At 43.3% G+C, this 6,359-nt stretch overlaps 1 long non-coding RNA gene across 4 annotated transcripts; it reads left to right on the top strand.

Moving 5' to 3' along the window:
• The first annotated feature begins 58 nt into the window (after positions 1-58).
• Positions 59-4,359, top strand: LOC119366494. 4 transcript variants are annotated; one of them, XR_005176054.1, is made up of 5 exons: positions 59-185; positions 460-538; positions 626-805; positions 1,465-1,512; positions 2,469-4,359. It is a non-coding gene; the product is annotated as an uncharacterized LOC119366494 (long non-coding RNA). The 4 variants fall into 4 exon arrangements; XR_005176055.1 differs by having other exon boundaries at positions 626-1,512; positions 2,469-2,611; positions 3,197-4,359; XR_005176056.1 differs by having other exon boundaries at positions 626-1,512; positions 2,469-4,042; positions 4,149-4,359.
• The last annotated feature ends 2,000 nt before the right edge of the window (positions 4,360-6,359 follow it).

The following is a 6,359-nucleotide window of genomic DNA, read 5'->3' as shown; positions in this document are numbered from 1 at the left end:
GCTTGCTTGTTAATGTCATCCTTGCTGCACCTTACATTTATTCTACTAGGGAGGCAGGTCTGAATCCAAATGTGGAACAGGGAAAGGTAAAAGCAGCTCAATTGGTTGGTTCAAGCTACAGGTTGGCACCTACGCAGAAAGAGGTGATGGATTGAAAGGTCAATCCACAAGAGCGAACTAAGAAGGTAATCCGTGATACCTTGCCCCTTTGTGCCAATGAAATTGGTATATGATACCTCGAGAAAACAAAAAAGATGTTGGCTAGCCTGAGTATGAATGCTTTCAGCGATTCCTATTTATTGACATGCACATGTTGCAATACTGCTCACAATTCATGGCGAACATCCAACGAGTTATGGTTCTGAAAAAAACATACAACTGAATTTACTGAACAGTTGCGCTTGCATTATGTTTGTTGAGTGTATGATAGTGGCTTTGTACTTCTGTTTGAAAGTGCAGGGACCACTCAGAATAATCATCGATACGGACAATGACGGTGAAGGCTGTACTTCCTGGGCGATTCTCAACGTAGAACCAGGTGTGCATTGTTGTTACCAAAGAAGCACAAAGAAATTGTAAATGAGATGAAGAAAATCACCCTCTGTTCTGTATATATATGCTGCAGTTGACCTGACGGAAGAAGCCGACAGCGAGTCGGGCCTGCGGCTTTTGTGGTGGGGTGAGGAAGAGGAGGACGAGGAGTGAAATGCTGTCCATTGATGATGTCGCCTTGCTGCTAGGAGAAGGCGAGAGGAGGAGGCAGGAGCCTGGACCAGAAGCACAGAAGGATGAGGCTATTCACGCGGTTGAAGTCGCTCATCTACCTATTGTTTAGTATTTACTTGCAATACACACAACCTGATTTTCAACTCAATCAAGAGTCGACCTAATTAGTAGACGAACAAAAAAAACTACTCATTGCGGCCATACGATGAACCAAAAGGAAAATTCTATATATACATATATTATTTCAAGGAAAATTCTGCTCACAGGAAATACATTATTAGGACATCATAGAGGATGTCACATTTATGTGTAGCAAGCCATGCTTCCTATTTGCTGTGGTTGTTTTTGGTGTTATGTTTCGGGGTATATATCTAGGACAATGAATCTGAAGTTGGGTATTTAGATGGGTTGCAGTTTGTTGAAGCTAAACATCTAAGCACATTAAAATGGGACATTCTTGCAATTATGTTGATTTATGGTGAGATAACCTAGAGAAGTATCGATGTGTATCTTCAGTTCATAGTTGTCATGTTTGTTACTACAAACCTGAAAGCTATAAACTCAAGATGTTCTTCTCACATGAAAGTATAGTCTCTCTTTTGATTTATTTAATTCCCATTTCTGGCAAAAACTAAATAATGTACTGAATTGTAGTTTTGTATTACTTATATATTATTTCATCAAGCAGTGGTATGCATTGGCATCCAGTGATGTTTATTTCTTTTGAATGTTTGATAGGTAATTGCAGGAGTTGATGATATGTATCGTCCAGCACCGTTACTTGAGGTAACCTATTTAACTTTATAACCGAGTACATCAACTGAATTTTTTCCATGGTGAGCTAGCTTCAACTGTTCCTGTTTGGGTTATGCTTATCAGTAGTTGTAATAGTTCATGGTGTGGTCAGTGCCATTTAACATCATATTCTGCCTATAGTATTAAAGATTTTAGATTAATCTAAAATATTGGATTTTGTCTGAATGTTAGCCATCGACTGTCATATTGTGCATATTTGTGATTCAGATTTCTTTTTATGCCATTGTTCAGACATTACTTGAAATCTCCAATTTGTCAAAAACTTTTCTTGATTAGATGATAATGTGATATACATGGTGACTGCTATTAAATGAGCCCATCCACTTACGCCCTTATAAGCGAGCAACTAATTGATGGTAAATCTGTAACCCATTGTTTCCGACTTATGCGCGTACTTGTTTCGAATGGAGCACATATTGGCATGTTCCGTTCATCTTAGGTGAGTGTGAATGTTGAAGTGTGATTTCATAGCATTAGGCTTGCAATTTAAGAGATCTTCCAATCCATTTTTTCTGGATTTTGGGGATGTGTACAGTGGAAAATTATAGATAAATAAGATTTCTTTGTTCTTAATTCTTTCATATTGGAGAGAGTGACAGTACCTACGTTCCTGTCAGTGGGCTGTATATATTCTCTAGCTGCTTGCTGTTTTCTTTCTTGCGGTAATTTATTTGCCATTTGTAACAGCAAAATGATATGTCAACATGCTCTGATATTTTATAGCACTTTTAGAGATTTCTTCTCATATTAAGATTAGTTCTTGCTGATTATTTTTGTGGGACTAGGAAATGAAGTTTTTTTTATTTGTGTTGTACTCTATTCTTTTTATTCTGTTGGTTTTGCCTCCTACAACCATTATTTTAATTAAAAAGCATATTTCTCTCTCTATCTATGACCGCGGCTCTTTTCATCGCCTTGGCTTGCAGGTCGCCGCTGGAGCCGGACAAGGTAATGGCTTACCTTACCCGGTGAGGTGCTGAGTAGGAAGAGCGCAAGACACCACCACCACCACCAGGTACTAGAGGGCGCCATCGAGGATGTCGCCGTACTGATTGCCGATAACCTATAGGTCCATCTCTTCTCTCTCTCTCTCTCTCTCTCTATCTCTCTCTCTCTCTCTCTCTCTCTCTCTCTCTCTCTCTCTCTGTAGTTCTGGATTAGGCTTACCTGAACTACTTAATGTGACAAAATATCTTAAACAAGCTCTGTGATTTCCTATGCTCTCTTATATTATCAAAGAAAAAAGAACTGCTCTTATATTTTATTGGTTAGTTCCTTTATACTCCAAAAGAAAATAGAACTGACTAACAAAACTCTGTTGATGATGAATAATGCAGTGTATATAATTCTGGGGCCCCTTTTCTTTCATTTGTTGCTCAGTTAGCTTGTTGTTCTTACCTGCTGTTCTGATTTTGTTTTCTGGGTGCTGTATAGGATACTATGGTTAAAGATTGCTCTGATTTATATTGATGTTGTTGATTATCAAAATCAGTGGATATTATCTAGGGTGCTTCTCCTTTGGATTTGATGTACTATGTCTTTCCAGCTTATACTAGATGATTTCTTTTCATGGTTTTTGATAATTATGGATATGTATCTAATAATCTTATTTTGGCGTCAACAAATTACTCATCTAGCATTTCTTCTATTACAGCTCTGTATCTTTTACTTTACATGGTTACTGCACTATTGAAGTAGTTGATTCTGGACTCTTTCCATTTTACCTTGCTTGGCTGACCAGAGCCCAAAAATAACATTTAGTTCTGGTTGTTTTGATCGAGTAAGTGACACCTAACTGTCATTGATTTCTGGGATTGTTCATTATCTTGAGCCGTGCCTGGTACTGAATCTGAATGTGTTTCCATCTCTGGTACCATGGCACGGGGTTGGCGGCGGCATCTTGGTGAAGAAGAGGACGACAGTGGCTTAGGGAGGAAGCTGACAGTGGCTCTCATTGAATTTCTCATTATAATAAATTGAGGAGTGTTGAGAAGAATCTATTTGGGTTGCTCTCATTGAATTTCTCATTAAGACATGCACTCAGTTCTGGTTTATCAAGTTATGTATAATATGTATATGTTGATATGCATGGCATCACTCAAATGTGTGTATTCCTGCTGTTGAATTTTAGAATCAGCACTCTGTTTTCTTTTCAAGCTTCTCTCGAAACCATCTTTGAGAAAAATTCTTTACTAAGTAATGATTTCTTCTTTTCTGTAGTATTCCTCAAGTTTATGAATGAACTGATAGATGTCATCTACTGCCTATTAAGTAGGCTATGCAAAATATGTTTTCATGTAACTTGTACCCATGCATCAGTGATAAAGCTGATAATTTTCATTTTATCTCAGGGTTCCTCCGTCCATTTATCTCCTTTTATGTTCAGTGGTGAAGAGGGTTATATTCCTAACTATGTAGAGATTATTAAGGGTGTTAAGTTACTTCTCATAAGTGAATGGGACTATGAGATCATTAAGGGGCATTGAGCCGCTGCCCAGAGGTATACTTTCTTTTATTTCTTATATATTTCAACCACTTAGTTTTGTTGTCTCTAAACCATTTTCGATGACTCAAGTTGATCATACTATTGTGAGAATCTTGGCCAGGATCATTCTTTATATCATGTTGGATCATCTTAGAATTCGTAGAGCCAGTTACCATCGAAGGATGTACTCATAGAACACAATCAGTGTAATTGTGCTTTTCTACACTTCTGCCTAGAGCAATGGGATATGTATGATGTATTGTATGGCTACCCTCTAATGCACTACTCAGCCTCCTGTACAAATGACTTGATCTAATTATTATGAAAGACGTGTGGAGTGTGTTGCTTTATATATAAATAATTTGCTATAATTCTGATTTATCATAGTGCATAGCTTTTGATCTATTCTTTTTCGCCAAACTTGATGCGTTGAGCTTTGAGCTACTACACTGTTTTGGATCTTCTGCTTGGACCGGGCAACGCATGCCAGGGTGTGCTTCTTATTATGTGCATACAGACGTTTGGACCGGCACCCTCGCGCCAAGGCGCGAGCCCTGTCTAGTGAGATTATGATTGCACGATGTATTGCTCTTCGTGCATAGATACGTATATATGATGTACAAAGGTGGGTCACGGACCTCAACTATACAAGGAACTAGGAGGCGGACCCAATACACCATATGCACATAACACATATACTCAACACCCCCCCACAGTCGAAGCGGCACCGCGGCTGACGCAAAGACTGGACCGGAACTCCTCAAATGACGCCGTAGGCAAGCCCTTGGTCATGATATCGGTAAATTGTTGGGAAGTAGGGACGTGTAAAACACGAATATGGCCAAGGGCCACCTGTTCCCGAACAAAATGAATATCCAACTCAATATGCTTGGTCTGTCGATGATGCACCGGGTTAGCGGAGAGGTAGACTGCCGAGACGTTGTCGCAGTAGACCACCGTGGCACGGTCAATAGGGAAAGAGAGCTCCTGAAGCAGCTGGCGAATCCACGAACACTCGGCGACGGCGTTGGCCACTGCACGATACTCAGCCTCAGCACTGGAACGAGAGACCGTAGGCTGCCGCTTGGACAACCACGAGATGAGTGAGGGTCCAAGATAGACACAATAGCCCGAAGTGGAGCGACGAGTGTTAGGGCAGCCCGCCCAGTCTGCATCGGAGTAGGCGGTGAGGGCGGTGTCGGCGGAGGTGTGAAGCGTCACACCAAGATCCATAGTGCCACAGATATAGCGGAGAATCCGCTTGACGGTAGCCTAGTGAACATCTCGAGGAGCATGCATATGAAGACACACCTGATGCACGGCATACTGAATCTCCGGTCGAGTCAGAGTGAGGTACTGGAGAGCACCAACGATAGACCAATAGAAAGCAGCATCCGAAGCAGGAGAACCATCCGTGGCAGAAAGCTTGGCCTTCGTATCAACAGGCGTAGCAGTGGGCTTGCAGTTAAGCATGTCGGCGCGCTCCAGGAGCTCGTGAGCGTACTTCCGCTGATGAAGAAAGAAGCCTTCCGGACAGCGCACTACCTTGACACTGAGGAAGTAGTGCAAAGGACCCAAGTCCTTGATGGCGAACTCAGCGCGAAGACAAGCTGTGAGCTGATTGAGGAGACCAGCCATACATGTCGTTAGGATGATGTCGTCGACATAGAGCAGCAAGTAGGCCATGTCAGAGCCCTGATGATAGACGAAGAGCGAGGCGTCCGAGCGGGTAGAGCGGAACCAAAGTTGGTGGAGAAACGCCGCGATGCGCTGGTACCAAGCGCGCGGAGCCTGCTTGAGTCCGTACAAGGACCGCGAAAGCAGGCACACGTGGTCAGGAAGCGCTGGGTCAAAAAACCCGGTGGGCTGCTGGCAGAAGACCTGCTCCTTGAGGTGACCATGGAGGAAGGCGTTGGAGACGTCCATCTGTTGCACCGGCCAAGCACGGGAGACCGCAAGGTGGAGAACCATGCGTAGCATGTCGGGCTTGACGACCGGAGCGAAGGTGTCGGTGAAGTCGAGGCCAGCACGCTGTCGGAAGCCACGAACGACCCATCGCGCTTTGTAGCGATCAAGGGTACCATCAGGACGGAGCTTGTGTTTAAAGACCCACTTCCCGGTAATCACGTTGGCATGCCGGGGACGGGGAACAAGCTGCCACGTCCGGTTGCGCAACAGGGCGTCAAACTCCTCTTGCATCGCAGCCATCCAGAGCGGGTCACGAAGAGCGGCTCGAACGGAGGATGGCAACGGCGGTGGCTCAGAGGTGGACGCCGCATGGACGTAGTCATCCGAGGCGTAGCGCGAGCTCGGGCGAAAAACGCCCGTACGG

This window comes from Triticum dicoccoides, chromosome 2B (assembly GCF_002162155.2).
Source record: "Triticum dicoccoides isolate Atlit2015 ecotype Zavitan chromosome 2B, WEW_v2.0, whole genome shotgun sequence".
NCBI classification, from domain to species: Eukaryota; Viridiplantae; Streptophyta; class Magnoliopsida; order Poales; family Poaceae; genus Triticum; species Triticum dicoccoides.
The sequence above is the reverse complement of the archived record's forward strand: the minus strand, read 5'-3'. Positions and strand labels throughout refer to the sequence as shown.